The sequence below is a fragment of the Osmia lignaria genome, chromosome 14 (assembly GCF_051020975.1).
Source record: "Osmia lignaria lignaria isolate PbOS001 chromosome 14, iyOsmLign1, whole genome shotgun sequence".
Lineage (NCBI taxonomy): Eukaryota > Metazoa > Arthropoda > Insecta > Hymenoptera > Megachilidae > Osmia > Osmia lignaria.
The window spans coordinates 11014204-11031026 of NC_135045.1; the positions used below are offsets into that span (position 1 = coordinate 11014204).

Below are 16823 nucleotides of genomic sequence, written 5' to 3' on the forward strand. Positions count from 1 at the left end.
TCTGTTATCAGCGCCCTGTTACGGAGTTTGAATGAACTGCATACCACCTTAGGTATGATACGCACAAATTTTCAATAAATATTTATTTAATAATGTCATTTTGAAAAAAGATTCGGTTTCTGAATCGGTAGAATGTTACATTACTCGAGTTTTAGATAATTTATTTTTGAAATTATTTTTTGCTCATATTGCAACTCCTTTTATATATTTAATTTAAATAGTTTGATTTCTTGAAAATATTAATTAATAAAAATCATTACTATTAATTGGTTATACTGATATTTTAAATTAGGTTTTATTTGGTGCTCGGTATTATATTTGTTTGATTTTTATTACAATTGTACTTTATTAATACCATTTAAAGGAAATTTAAAATTATATCGTTTATAACATCAATCCATTGATATAACCCAAATATGATTATAAATGTCTTTTATCATCATTATTTATGTACAATAAATAAATCATATTCCATTAAATTTACATCAGTACCATTATCGATTCTGTGGTTAAATAATAATCCTTCACACGTTTACAAAATATTCCTGTAATGGATTAATAATATAGAGATAAATTAAAAATGATGATTGTAGGTAATATCATAATTTAATGAATTATTAATAAATGTAATATTACATAGTTCAATTACAAAAAAGTAAATACTCAATGAAAAGAAATAATATCTTTTTAAATGACATTGCAAAAATTGATCTATTTTCAGAATAGGGTGTTATAATAAATAAGTGAAATTGAAGTCAGAATTCAGAATTTCTGACATAAACAGACAAATAATTTCATGTTTTTGTTTCATGTATGAAATTTCAATTTTTCTTTTCTTTACAAACATTTTTGAAATCGTGGTATACATAATTAACTCGAATAACAAATGTGCACAGAATAATTCATGTTCTTAAAAATGGACCCGTCAAATATTAACAAATATTGTCTTCATCTTTGAAAAAGTATAAATATCTACTACATCATTGTTTTATAATACGACCACGTTATTATTCAACAAACACTTATTAAAATACTTTCACATTAATAATTAACAATATAACAAGCAGCATGTATCTAATTTTAAAGTAGAATATACTCGAAAAATTAAAAATTATACTTTATCTTAACAGAAATTAACATCTATTGCAGTAAAAGCATCTTAATAATTCTTATAACTTAAAATCAGTCATTATGATGGGTTTGATTATTCTAATATTAATAATATTTAGTTATTTTAAACTGTAAAGTAACATCAGATATCATTTTTGTCACTCACATTTCTATTTACATACTGTGGAAAATTAAATATTCTTCCATAAAGATTATTAAATCCATTAATGCGTTTAATTTATCACACTGCCTTCAAAAGGTTATTGACTTAATTTCATATCTAAAATAGTGAATAATATAATATAATATAATTATATAAATTAAAATAATATCGTGATGCCCCCCACCCCCCGTAGGCATCATTCAGGAAAATTACATTGTAACGAAGGGGGCCTCCTACATATAGCTTTGTAGCCTCCCACTACTTGCGTATAAACGTTTACGCGGGAAGATTTGAATTAATATTTTAACTTTGTTATTCGTAGGTACTTTTCAGTTATATACAATACTACACTTGATTTTGTTTATAATATTAATATTGTCAAAATTAAGATTCTGAGATATCTCTATTTTTTCTAGGGAGGCCAGATTTGGTCTGCCTCCAATTATACTTCAATTATATTTTTTACATTTCTCAAAGTACCAGACAAACCCTTCTCGTCTAAGTCTATTCACAAGTATAGCTTCTTTTTTTAGATATACATACTTCTGATCTGTTCGAAACTGTTTGAAGTATACTTAAATTACGTCACTGATGCTCATTGACGTCACTCTCTAAACATTTCTATGTAATCACAATCTCCACGATCTTCCTTAACAGCCGTAATACATCTGAATCAGCTCGTTTTACTCGCAATTACATCGTTACATAGCGATCGATCCCTAGATCCCTAATACCCAAGGCATCGTGTACCATCCTGGAGTCGATTGTAATTGGCTGTAACTCCGGTCGCCGGCTCAGGCCCGGAAATAGACCCTGTAACCGGAGAACTCATTTATGGAAATACACTGGTGACCATGCGTTCATCCTATTTTTGACTTCAACGTTCAACCAGAGGATCTCCTTCCTTTCTGCCTCTCCCTCTCCTTTTCACAATTTTTCACCCCCTTCCATCGTCTGAACTCTGCAATAAAATTAGCCAGGATTTAATCAATTCACGAGGCGAACGCTTCTTATCGTGATATTACATAAACTCGACAGGGATATCGGAGTGTCTACGTAATTACTGCTCTAGCCCCCTTTTTTTTTAATTTAAACATTAAACGCTTCAGATTAAATTGCTACTTAACCCTTTCGCTTCTATAGTTGTCCCAATTATTATAAAGCGTTTGGAGTTCAAAATAGAAGGCTTACGATAAAAATGTTCATGTTACAATTAGAAATAAAACATTTCTCGTTGCAAATAAAATTTTGTGTAGTAAATTATTTTTTTCTACGTTTAATACTTACAATCACAGGGGTGATTAGCGTCGAGACACGTATCACAAGTGTAAAAAGAAAAATGATCGCGACACCAGTGAAAGAGAGCACACTTTTTTCCCGGGTTGCATCTGCAAGAAGAAAATTTCTAGCTGGTGAATCGTGGCTGGCTCGCTCGGCGGGAGAGAGAAAACAGGCCCTGGGAACAGCTTGAAATATTTTGCCGATTTAAATAAAGCTGGCGACCACATGGTAGTCAGAGAAACCGTAAATAGAGAACACGAGAGGCCACATGGACGTAGAGAGATGCGAGAGTCACGTTACGGGATACGTGGAACTGGCTCTATTTCTGACCTGTAGGCCGCCTCTACCCAGGGAACAGGCAATGTTAATGCAATATATCTCTCGATTACAATAACATCTCGTTACATTCTCGATCTCCTGAATTCTTCACGAACAGCCTCGATGAAAATTGTTTCCGAAACATTCTAATCACCGCTTACTTTCCCCAACTATGATTTCCCTGAAATCTCGCCGAGGAGACATGTGTTCAGGTGAATTGTTTGATCAGCTGGTCGAACGAATCCCACGCAGTGGTTCCAGTTCCATTGGGGCACCTGGGCGCAGCTCCATACTTCTTTACATTCCATACGTCACATTCACTATGGGAAGTAAGGAAGCACGGAACAGTCGCCCGGTTCAGAAAGATGATGATCCCTCTTATCTCTTTCTCGACGAACGATTCTACCACTTTTCTTCGTCTCTTCCGGGTTACGTAATCCACTGAATCGAGATCCACGACGTTCGGATGAATCGAACGTGGTCCTGAAAACCGATACGTTTCACCAGGATCATTCGCCAAGTACCTGATACGTACATCTCGCACTTGCTATTCGATTTGTTCGCGGACAAGGGTGCTCTCGGCCGGTCCTCCATGTTGGACCTCGAGCTGGTGGTCCTTCAAGAGGTCGAGGATTCTCTGGGCCGCGAGTTGCAACGATCAAAGAAAAGTGAAGAAGAAGAAGAAGAAGAAGAAGAAGAAGATGAAGTCTCTAAGCGAATCCTCCGAACCGACTGACTGCTTCAGACTGAATGCTGCCAATGCTTTGAGCACGGTTGCTTCAACGAGCCCTCTAAAAATGGCCGCACAGATCCCATTGGCCTCTCCGTGTCGTGGCCGACACCCCCCGGCACATGTAAGCTTACACTTGAGACTACCACGAGGCTTGCTTGCTCCCTCGTAGCGCATCGCGCCAAATTTGTCTTTACCCGAAAATAGTCAGTCCCACGGCTGCCACCACATGGCGACTATTCCTGGTTCAGACTCGAGTGATAACTTACCCAGGCCTCTGTCTCGTTCCTCCTTTGCTCCCCCTTTCCCCTCCCTTTAGGCTTCTCTCCTGCCCCTCACGCTCCATCGCCTTCTTCTTCTTCTTTTCATCCTTTTCGTCTTCTTTTCTCTACTCGCGATACCGTACAAAGACGTACCCGTACAGAGTTCCTCGCCCCTTCTTGCGTCGTTAAACAGGGAATCCGAGGAGGACCCGATACGATGACGTTCAACCCTTTGCCGCTACGCTAATACCAATGAAATTGTTCTTCTCTATGGAATTTACGATTGACCAGCCTGGATGTTGGACTTTTATTTCATCGTTGAATCGGATGGTTGGGATTCTTTTCGTTGTTTACTAAACACTTGATTCATTTTTTACCATGAGCACCATTTGAGAATTTACAAATCATATTATTCTGTATTTTAAATCTGTAATGAATTTCTTTAGGAGTAATATATATCGAATGCAAATTTCAATTGCAATTCAGGTAAACAAATTTTAAATTGAAATTTAATGAATATCTCTTCTTAATGGGTTAAGATATTTTAGAAGATTCATGTGCAGTGATAAGGAAACACGGTAAATCCGTCAAATTAATGTAAGTAAAGTGAGATTTAGCGGCACTTTTATGTCATGAAATCGCGTCAGACTTTATGTGTTTTGAAATTAGTCATTGTTTCCTGCAACTGGCAATCAGCCATTCTATGCAGCGAACATTAATGAAGTACGTGTGATTGAATATTTTATTCTATTATAAAACAAAATTTAAAAAATATTAAAATTTAATGTAAATTTATTTATTTAATGGATATACTCTTGCTTTAAGTCTCATTTCATTCACATCTTAATTTCCAACAAATTCAAGAATTCGTGATTCATTTTTCTGAAAGCACCAATTACAAATACTTATTTGTTAAGTATTGAAAAATAGCTATTTCAAATGTTTCGAGCAAACGAAATATCAAAATTTGATATTCTACGTGTAGAACTATAAAATTTTTTGTCATTGTACAACATTTTTAGTTTACGTTTGCAGGATATTTTTATGCATAACAGATGATTCAATACTCTCCAAAAATAAATTCCTCAGCTTCTGTCACCATCACGTAATATTTTTGTTCTGTGATCATCTTTCGTTCGAATTTCAAAACTATTATCCTGTAACTCTCACGTAACTCATATTTTTAAAAATCACATTGATATAGCAGTTTTCTTCCTTTCTTCTTTCCTGATTTTCATAATTTGTGGAATGATTTTTTACTGAGACCTAGTTATTTGATTATTAATTATGAAAATAGCTGGCGGTACACGTTACTTACTGTATAAAATAGTCGAATATCCTTCCAGAATTAATTTAATTGTTTCCCGTTGCTGTGAATGATCAGATTAACTAACATGCATGAGTGATTAAATATACACGTTATACAAGTTATTTTCAGTTGAATATTTGGCAACCACTTCTGGTGGAAGAACTGATCCTTTGCATCCTTTGCATTCCACGTATATTATTTCATCTGCAATTTCATATTCGAAACAGTTCAGGACCACCGACGAATTTTGTCTCGTTCTCTCTGAGCTTCCGATATATCGCATGTTTATAAATGTCTTCCATTTTAATGAAAAGTATGTTAAAATTGAACAATATCAACGCTTAATACTTGTAGTTACCTCATCTCTTAACCCTGGAAGACCTCATACGTAACAATTCGTTTCTAATATTTTTTTTTCTTATATCTTCATTAAACCAAAATCACTTCTTCAGTACTAATCAGTAAAAAATAAAAGACTTAAGTGAGAATAATTAATTTTTTTAGATGAGAAAAATAACATATTTTCAATATTTTTTAATTGGTAATCTCGACGACCCATCCCCTGGTCTTTCTAGGGTTAACACTTTGACTACCATCCATAAAGCTCATCTATCATTTTCACAATTATTTCACTATATTTATCATCCATAATTTTAAATATCTAATATGAGTATTTTTAATCAAATAATTAAAGGAGTTCCCAATAATGTACTTGATGAATTCCAATACAAATTTAATAGCCAACCACATATGGGTAAGAGCATATTAATAAGCACATCATACCATTTCTTCGAAAAAAGTAAGTACATATACGTACATCCATTCAGTAATTGAGAGGGTGCGAATATTAATCAAACTGTATTTATCTTCTTCACGAAATATTTCCCTTGCTTTACAAAACTATCTCAATCCCAAATAAATACTATTTATTGTTCCACATATGGTTTGCTTGAAGTTGCTGCAAACAGCATGTTGCTACAACAAACTGAAAATCATGACAGAAAATTTCACCTTATCGAAACAAAAGAAAGAGGAAAAGGATCTTTAACCCTTTTCCTATTAACAATAAGTATGACCGTCGTTGTTCGTAAAGCGACCACTGATTATTAACTAAAAATAATAACAAATAGCAAGCTTGAAATGGATATTTTCAAATGGAAATTATTCTATTTACATTTCTATTGGAGGGGTTAATTACATATTCTTATTTAGAAAAATGTTATATAATAAAGCACACTATTATTTATGAATAATTGTATAATCCAGTTTAGTTTCATCATCCGGGTTAAATGTTTCAATGAAGAAACAAAATTTTCGGTGAATTTTTCTTAATTTCGAAAAATAATAATTGTTCCCATCATAAATTTAAACGAGTCAGATTTACGTTAACAGTGAAAAATTAAGAGATGGGAGGTACATAAATTGCTGGCAGCTCGAGTCGCAGTAAAAGTGTCAAACGATCCTATTAATCCTTAATGCCTTTTATACGTGACATTTTTCCGCGTCAGCTTAAGGAAATTTCGTCCCGTAAACAAGCCACGTAACGTGACCCCTGAAAATAACTAAATTGATCCTATTAAACTCCTTTAAACTATGACTTTATGGCCGGTGTCGCGAACACCTAATGAAACGTGTATCTCAAACTGATAATAAAACGCCTGCGGATCTGTAATCAGGCAAGAAAGCTTCCTCTTTGAAAATTCTCTTTTCTTCTTCAAAAAGAACTTTCATTTAATTTTCCTAGGAAAATAATATCCATTCTTCTGAGAAAAATATTATTAACCTTACACGTTGCTTGAATAAATATCCTTCTTTTCTTTATTTCAATCATGCTGCATATTAATAAAATGCAAAATTTGTAAATCAGAATTTTTTCGAATTTTTATCTTCAATTATCTAAATAACAAACTTAACGTTTCCCTTATTTAAAGTGAGCTAATTGTGAACCTAACCTTACATAACTTAACCTCACTTCATCTGACCTGACCTGAACTCTCTGATTCAACAATTTCCACCACCAATATGGAAATTTTGTTACATATAAATTATTATAGTATTTACAATATTTAAAATATTGAATTGCATTTTTCCTGATTATAGTTGCAATAGATACAATTTAATAATTTAATATAAAATACAATTTCCGACAGAGGCGAGCATAGTGAAAGGGTTGAAGCTAAAAATGATTTTCCTTTGAAATATAATTTTCTATGGATTCGTGATCGAACAGGGCAGTGAATTCTAATCGATGTCACTGTTAAGTGAGGCTTATATTCGAAATGCAAGCTGGCTAGAGAGATCGCTTGTCGCAAGTATTATTTATAGAAAGTTATTTGCAGCAATAACGGTACTGGCAAACAGCCAACGCTTCTACAATGTGATGTTATAGCTGTAATTAATTACAGTTTTATTTGATCATGTCGCGAACTTGCCTCTGATACTCCTTAGCAAATAACGTATGTATCACGGACTTTTAAATACCATAGAGATACTGCGATAGAGAAGCATTTTCAATTCTTAAAATACCTAAAAATAACTTGCAATGATTATTAGACTGCGGATGTTTACACACTTAAGTTGCGTCAAAGAATGTAAATATATCAGATGAAAGATTTTGAAACGGAACAATTTTCACACAATTTCATGACATAAAATTATTGTAAAATCGCACTTGTGATATATCAGTTTGAAGGTTGAAGCTTAATGAATATAACCACGTAAAAGATTCATTAAGAATTTTAATATAAAATGGCTAAATTCTGGAAGGATTTGGTGACATAAAAGTAACATAAAATTGCACTTATGACATATCCATTTAAAGCTTAAGGTTTATTAAAAATGATGTTATAAACGTTTTATCAATTATCTTAACATAAACTAGTTCTGCATTAGAATAAATAGTTGATTAATCTATTATTAAATATCAAATTCTTTATCACTTCAACTATTCATTTTTTTAAATATTGAATTGAAATTTGTACAAAATTTTAAGCTTTGAATTGATACAATTTTGGTTTGGAATATCGAGTACCATTCTAAATTAGTAGCTACCAAAACGATTCCTAATTCCAACTTCAAAATTCATTTAATTTATCAACCCCTGTTACTTCCTTAGCCCGCAACAATACATACAAACTAGTTATTTTCGTCGGAATCCTTCTTCCCGGAAAAGGGGTTAATAGATATTTTAGAGAAACCATCAACCGGTCGATTGACGGGACCAAGCTTTCCTCCAGCGGAAACGTTATTAAGGGATTGTACGACGCTGATGAAAAGCTCCTTGGATACTTCTGGTAGTATCGTTTCGTTTGGTGTCTGTAGGAGCAGAGGAGGAATCCTTCAGGCTGCGTCGCGACGTCTCCTCCAGATCTAAAATTACTGGCAGCCAAAGACGATGCATTCGCAGTCCGGTGAGCCGTGCGAAAACGAGCAACTACAGGCTTACACCCTAATACAGCCCCTATTTTTGGACGTCGCACTGACGCCATGCCGGAGACAACTCTCCACAAAAGAAAATCGACGTTCTTTCCCTCTCCTCCTTTCACTTCCTTTGGTACTCCTCCTTTTTTTGCGCTAACAACGTCTCAAAGAAATATTATTACTTTTCCCCTTTATGTTTTCATTTGAATTCTTATATTTGCTGAAAGTTAGTTCACAAACGACCGTACAGATAAACACTTAAATACCATGGGGGATGATTTACACTACAAATTCAACGTAATCGAGTAATTAAGGCAAATAAATTATTTTTAAATTATATATAACCAGAATTAGGTGCCTTACTTAAAATACTAAGGTTTTCCCTTAGTATTATTCAAAATTGAAAAACATTCTACTTGGAAAGATATTAGAAGATCGTTTCGCTGCTTCTCCTACATTATGCAATTCGATGATTAAGATTCTCCTCTTCAAATTGTATTCAAATCTCCCTAATGTATTCGTTACGTTTCAGTAATAGCATCGAACGAGATTAAATGAATAATTTGTAGCAAATTATTTGTGAGCTTTTGCAGAAATTTAAATGCATACGCTTTTGCAATTATCAAGAACAACTCAATGAATTTGTTCTTGAAAATACTAATAATAAAGACTCAAAGTAACCTTCTGTTGAGTCCAGAATTTTAAACGTGTCAATGCATAAAAACGTTGAAGAAAATAAAAATTACTTTTAAAAAAATGTGGTGAAAATAGAAGAAAAGGAAAGTTGATGGTCCTTACTAATTATCATCGTTAATTTCACCTGGATGATAGAAACCCGTCTAGACTATAAAGTGGAACAGTTTTTCACGGTTTGTAGGCCATCTTTTTTCCTTTCTCGCGGAGGTTTCACGAACGTGAAAAGAGAGTCGTTTACTCGCTCGAAGGGTGGGTCTTTAAGCGGCTTAAGGATATTTGGCAAACCGGACGAATGTTTCTTTTATGTGTCTCCTTTGAGACACGGTTCTACCTCTTCTTCATATTTCTCCTCCTTTCTACCGCGTCCCTCGTTTCTCTCCAGAGATAACGGATTATAATTGCTTTTCTAATGTAACCATCTGAGAAATTGTAGGGGGTAGAAAAGTTGCGATGAAAAGACTTCCTTGAATTAAAGTTTCGCCATTGTCGAATAATTTATGCGTTTTTTTCTTTTCGCGAATCTTGAGAGCAACATTTCTCGTATTATAACAAATATGTTTGTTAAAAATATATTTAATTAACAGATAAGAGTATATTTTGTTTCAAAACTGTTTAAATTCTACCATAATGGGATTGAAAAATTATTAAAAATATGGCAAGAAATTATTAAAATATATATTAAAAAAAAATTATTATTTTTAAAATTTAAATAAATAATTCTGTGGAAGAAAGAATACGAAGGTCCTGAATTTAATTGCGTGTCTAATTATTCAGAATAAGTCATCTAAATTAATTATGTTAAAAAGACCAAAACATTTATAAAATCTCCGCCAATAATCATTAAATGAGTCTGAAACTATTCTTTTTATAATAATAAATATGTTAATATAAATAGTACGAAAGAAATTGAAGATTGTAGCTTCGGAAGTTTATCGAATTTCAGCATTGGCAAATAAACATTACTGTTCTTGTTCGAAACACAATTTCAAACTATACGATACACAACGGTGGTAAATCGAGTTGATTGTATTCAAAACGACAGTGGCTGTCTACATTCTCCAGGGACAGCACGTACCCCGAATAAATCTGTTCGACTGCGTGTAATCGAAGTTTCATAACCAGACCAAGGCAAACTGGAATGGAAGGAGAACGTCGTAAAATAACTCGTTTAGAAATTCTACGAAATGTGCAATATACACGATCAGAGGAGGGACGTTTATGGTTCGATGACAAAAGAAAAGCGAAAATGAGGAAGATACAGAAGGGATGAAGAAGTTGGCGAAACAACGAGTCGGAGGCAAAAGGAAAATATGAAAGGGACGAAAGAAACCACTTCACGAGCTGCTAAGAAAGTAACGGAATTCCCAGTTACGTCCAAAGAGTGGCTGAAACATGTCACTTTTTGCCACCCCTGACAAATCTATGGAACTTTACGTCAAACCTACCTCCCTAGCTGGCAAACACGATAGCCGAAAGAGGGTTAATGCTGTTTGTCTCGTGGCTACTGAAAGGATTATTCGGATTCCTGGCAGAGAGAAAAAGTTGCGTCAAAACGGGTGATACGAAGATCCGAGATCTTCATTTTACTCAATACTTAAATTGCATTCTTTTAATGTAATATGTTCATGATCATACAGCGTACATGTGATTTAACCTTTCGAAGATGAATTTTTAATACTTGTGTTATTCGGAACTTTTATCAATTTTCACAATCTATGTAACTGTATAATCGGAGGACTGATTAGGTTTTTGTTTAATTTTAAAATTCGAAAATTAAGCAATTAGAAAATTAGGAAATTAGGAAATTAGGAAATTGGAAAATTAGGAAAGTGGGAGCGTGCGAAATTAGCGAAATAAAAATTCCTGAATCCTCAAATTGGGAAATTAGCAAAGTAGAAAATTAGAAAATTCTAAAATGCTGAAATTAGAAAATTTAGAAATTATGTAATTGAGAATTTAGGAAATTAGAAAATTAGAAAATTCTAAACCTCAGAGCTCCTAAAATTCCTGAATAAATTGGGTAAAAATAAATTGGGAATGAAAAAGGATGGTGGTAGGTAGTTGCACCAGTAGTCTTGCGAAAAACAAATATCAATCTTTGATTATTCTTCTTTCCTGAATAAATAAATAATGTTTGCTTATTTAGAGTTCAATTTTGATAAAAACAGTTTCTTTTTGATAATTCAGTCCGTTCTACAACCGAGTTTATTATTAAAGGAGTGACGCGAGGGCAAGATGGTTCCTAACATTCTGCAGTTTGTTTTATCATTTTATGTTATTGTTTCATCCCTCTTACCAATCGTTTGCCATCTGTCTTACTTCGATTCTGAGACTTCAATCAGATTCGAAATAAATTTCAAATTCTTTTATCATTGAAAAATTAAATATTCCTTAGCGAATGATCATTGATCCATTCCTAGTGAGGCCTGCTGTTGTAACCCCCCTTAGACCTCCCCTTAAACCAACGCTAAACAGACTTTAAATCACATAATGATTATGACAACGCACAGAATAAAAGGTTGAAATTTCTTTGACAATGTCTGTTGACAGTATCTCGTTGTAACCGCTCGGTATTTGGATAATTGAAATTTCGATCGAACTCGTTGCTCGCGTGTTCGAAACCTGCAACGAATACTTTCCAGCTTGTTTGGCTCGCGGTCTCTCGCTGAAAGCTCCCATTTTCGACAGGGCAAACAGAACGAAACGAACGCGACCGCGATGTCGCGTTTCATTGCGCATTCCGCGGCCGAAATTCGCGTAATGCGATTTCGTCGCCGTCGCGTTTTCCACGCGCGACTGCACGAAACGCGAACAGCCATTCATAAAATTACCATCCAGTGAAAACAGTCAAAGAGTAATCCCGTTCTTGAATGAATTGACACCTCGATTTCTCGTCGTTCAAGATCACTGAATCTGATACCGTTGATTGCTTTCCAAGTGCAATGAGACGGATCGTGTGCATACAAATGTGTTATTAAAAGTTACAATCGCGATTTATATTATAAGATGTATATTTAATAAAATCGAAAATATTAATGAGTTCGTTCTAAGTCTTCTATCGAATGAATTGCTCTTTTTCTTAATGATTCAATATCGTTTCATTTTATTTCAAATAAATTTCAATTTTTCAATGAAATTTATCAACTAACGGAGCCTCCGACCCTGGGGCCCTAGAAATTTTTGGAACAAACTAAAAGCAATCCAAGGTGCCCATCGTAAACATAACATATCAGCCCTGTCAAAACCAGATAAAACAACTATTACAGACTAAACAGCCTTGCAAACCTACCAGCAGAAACATATGCTGCAAATTTGAATGACTCGAACTACGAGGAAGCCTTTCTTTTAGAACAAGCTGGACCAGTCTAACGCTTAAACAATCTACAACAATAGAAACAGACCATCGCTCCATAATCAATGAAGAATTCAGAACCAGCGTATTCAAGAAATATAAAAACACCAGTCCTGGTTCTAATAATATCCCGATCACTCTGACAACACAAATCTCCCCTAACGGCATCAAATATTAACTAAAAATTTTTCAATTTAATATGGAAAAATGGTATATTCCCTAACACGTGAAGAGATGCCATTTTCAAACCAGAAGAAAATGCAAAAGAACTGTCTAGTTACAGACCCATAGCGCTAACATTTTATGTAAAGTAATGGAAAAAATGATGGAAGGTTTATCTAAATGTGAAGGGTTAAATAAAAGTAATAGAAAGTGCAGAAATTTAGAATCACCACTGACTTAATTGATGACATGTAATAAAAATTCCAGTTGGTTGAACCAGTGATCGTATTCAGCTGCACGTAGACCGTCGCAAACAAACCCATTATTTTAAAATAATGTAAACTCTTATTTTGCTCGGTAACGATAGTCGTTATGAAAGAAATAGGTCGAATCGAGATTTCTACCGAACGGCGAATAGGAACTGGCGAACGCGTATGATAAAATACCGCGAATAGAAGATTGAAGTTCATCGGAGCTCGAATACGCGACTGTTGAAATTATAATGTTACGTCACCAGGTGTCTCGAGGATTACCACTCGTGAACGGGTATTTTAAGATCTTATTTAACATCGTTCGCACCCACCCCATAGCTTCCTTGATAACGTGAGAATTACCAGCTGCTCTATAGAGACAACGCTGCATAAACAGCTTGCCTCCCTCCTACTCTTCCCTTCTTATTTTCTCTCTCAAAGAAGAATATTGGTCGACTTTTGTGTAATTGTTCTTTCTGTGTAATTGCGTACTGATTTAGGTGGTTGATAAGGAATGCGAATTAAAAAAATTGTTAATACTTTGGCTATTATGGTGAGCAAAAATGATTGGTACCTAAAATTTTGCATAATTAACACGTCTTCAAAGAAACTTAAAAAATAACTATTTCTATTTTTAATAGAACTTCGATATGTTCTACAACACATGCCCATTTTCACTGTGGTAGTCAACGAATTAAATAATTAATCAATAATAGAAAAGAGGAAACTATGAAGGCTAATTTCTCCAAAAAATGTTCATCCAAATTTTCTAAATTTTCCAATTTTCGAACGGTCAAAATATATCCCAAACCACATATAGGTATTTAAATAGTTCAGTTTGTAACTTGGTCAACGATTTTCCTTTATGTCCGCCGCAAATGGCTCATAAAATTCAATGAAAGTGGTCCGCAACCATGGAAATCCTTCCGGAGAAGGAAGAATGTTCACGGGTGATCATAAATAATTTCATTAAAAAAACATTCGATTGGAGTCGAAGCCATCTGCGTAATCAGGAAGCCAGGCAATAAATTCCTGAAAAGAACGGAAGAGGTTCGATGTCATCTCGAGGTTCTCGTGCGAAAGAATTATTTTGAAACGGCGAAAGAAGAGGCAAGGGGTAAAGGATGAAACTTGGATCTTTTCCCAACATCGTATAACAGTAGATGACGTTTTGAATCGAGGATTTATGCAATCGTGTGGAAAATTCTTTTCCATCCACCAAAAATGACCACCATTTATCCTGTGATCCTATTCTTCTGGGTAATTAATTAAATTAATTAATTAATTATTTCTTGTCTCAGCTAACGCGTATCTTCTATTATTTTTTTTTTTAATTAAAATGAAAATTGGTAATGATTAGAAGCGGCACTATTTATAAATTTTCTCAAAATGCCTCAATTATTATTACTATTATTATTTGGGCAAAATAAATTAAATTCTTGTGAAATAAAATTTCTCAATGTCTGATTACACAAAATTATCCTTCGGTTAAAAAAAAAAAAAAATAGATTGGCCGATGGAGGAAAGGGATCGGGTAAAGATAGATTTGATCGAAAGGAAAAAGACTAACGAGGATGCCGATCTCCCTGCGACTCCTACGTGGCCGCACCTGCGACTTGTCTGCCACCATATTTTACACCCAAGTCATTTCCATCGCCGCGAGAAAGTTGGAGGTTCGCTTTCCCCTTTTTCCCCACCCCGTTCGACCCCGGGTTCCGTCTACGTAGCTGATTCGCCCCGCGGCGACCGTAACCAACTCCTTTTGCAATAACTTTTAAAGGAGCCCGGAATTAATATATTTTTTCAGAGTGCAGGCTGGAATGGCTGGGCCGGTGCGGTGGTCGGGTATTGAACGCATAAATTACGCTGCTCGAGCCAAAGTGGCTGCGATTGAAGTGCTTTCTTGCCCCTTCTTCAGCTTCGCAACCGCGTTTCCTCGTTTTTTCCTTCTTCGTCGCCCACTTTCCCTCTTTCTTCGACGAGCCGACCACGAAGAATCTCGTTCCATCGACACCATCTCCTTCCACCTCCGCCAGATCCAAACTCCTCGCGATGGAATTAGTTGGTAGTTGTGATTTAGTTTTGCTTCGAACACCCTCTCCACCACTCTCTTCCCTCTTTGCCTTCCTTTCTTACATCGACCCTTCATGAAGCAACTCCTTCGACGTTTTTCCTGAAGAATTTCGATTTTCGTCACGATCGGCTCGAAGATAGTGTTTTCAGTTTGGTCACACCAGAGAAGTAGAGGAAAGTTCAATTTACTTATATTATATTTAGTTAGTCTCTATTTTAACCCTTCGTGGGGAAGCTTGGTCATTTATGTTCGAAACAAATCCTAACTTTTTCTCAACTTCCTTCTGAATATTTATTTTTTCAAATTAATTCATTAAACATTTGACTCAAGCAACGATTGTATTTTAAAATAGGATCCTCAATAAGTATCCCTAAATTTTATTGGATTTTCTGAAAGCCAAGAACATTAGAAAAATTAATCGTGTTTAAAATAATAATGATTCTATGAAACAATATTGAAAAAAAGATAAACTGGCAAAAGCGGCGTCGAATGGTCTTTGATGTCAGAAAATTTATATTATTATTCCAATTACGTGGTGTCGGAAGTGGAAAGCCTTCGAATCTCGCCTCTTTCTCGCGTCCAGAACCGGGATGACAGAAAATGGACGAATCGAATCAACGAATCGAGAGTCGAAAGAGTTCAGGACCACTTTGAACTGCATCGGGTTCTCTCCTCGGCCATTGGGAGTGGCAATTCTGATAGAAGCGGCGGAAATTGCGTCACGGTGGCTAACGTTCTTCATGGTTTCTGCATATTAGTCTGTTCGTATCTTTTTCTTTCTCCCAGCTTTTTCATTCCCTTCTAATTTCAAATATGTGCATCGATTTAGCGGCGAGGCGTTTAACGATGGAAAACAGTCTTCCACAAGAATAATGATGATAATTGCTTTTTACTGTACGATGATACCATTTATAACCAGCATAAACGTAACAGTTATTTTCACGAGTCTTTCCGCAAGCATTCTCCGTTTCCTCCAAGATCTATAATGAAATCCTTCGACGAGGCGTTTCATCTCTGTTATTCATAAAAATACCAGGGTAAGAATGAAAATTCATATATTCAAATTGATTCGCGCGCGAAAGAGGTAAAGCACGGTCTCGCTTCCGTCGTTAAGAACGGAATTGAAGTGACGATGCAATCACGAGCCATGCCCATTACTCTGTAACTCTTTTCAGTCCAAGCGAATCAAGCGTATTTAACAACAGAGCACGCAAAGGGATTGCCAGTGTCGATTGACAATGTCGATGCTTTTGCACGGCTGAAAGTTCCATTAACCGATCCCTAACTCGCCTCTTTCCCTCGAAAAGTTCACAAATCAATGAGCAATACATTGCTCACCTAAACGTACGAGCTACTGGTTCTTTCAAATTGTAAGATCGAAAGAAGTATTTGAATTTTCATGCCAAATGATAGATTTTGAAATACATATTCTTATTTAATTTCGTGACATAAAAGTATCCTAAAATATCACTTATGATACATCAATTTAAAGGTTAAAGTTTAGTGAAAATAACCACGTAAATGTTTTATAAATATTCTTTATAGAAAATGGCTGGTTTCTCATTAGAAGGAACAGTGAATCACTAATTTACTTTATGTGTTTTGAAGGGAATTATTGTTTACTGTAATTGGCACCCAGCCATTTTGTATGAAGAATATCGATGGAGCATTTATATAGCTATTTTTATTAAATC

The 16823-nt window shown here is 34.9% G+C and overlaps 1 protein-coding gene and 1 long non-coding RNA gene across 4 annotated transcripts in view; one reads left to right on the top strand and one right to left on the bottom strand.

The window, feature by feature from the left end:
• Nucleotides 1–16823, top strand: part of mib1 (E3 ubiquitin-protein ligase mind bomb 1) — a 506141-nt gene that overhangs the window by 479970 nt on the left and 9348 nt on the right. The window lies entirely within an intron of this gene.
• Nucleotides 684–3845, bottom strand: LOC117605597 (uncharacterized). The gene is made up of 3 exons (XR_004581745.2): nucleotides 3408–3845; nucleotides 2561–3355; nucleotides 684–2234 (listed from the first exon to the last, which is right to left on the bottom strand). It is a non-coding gene; the product is annotated as an uncharacterized LOC117605597 (long non-coding RNA).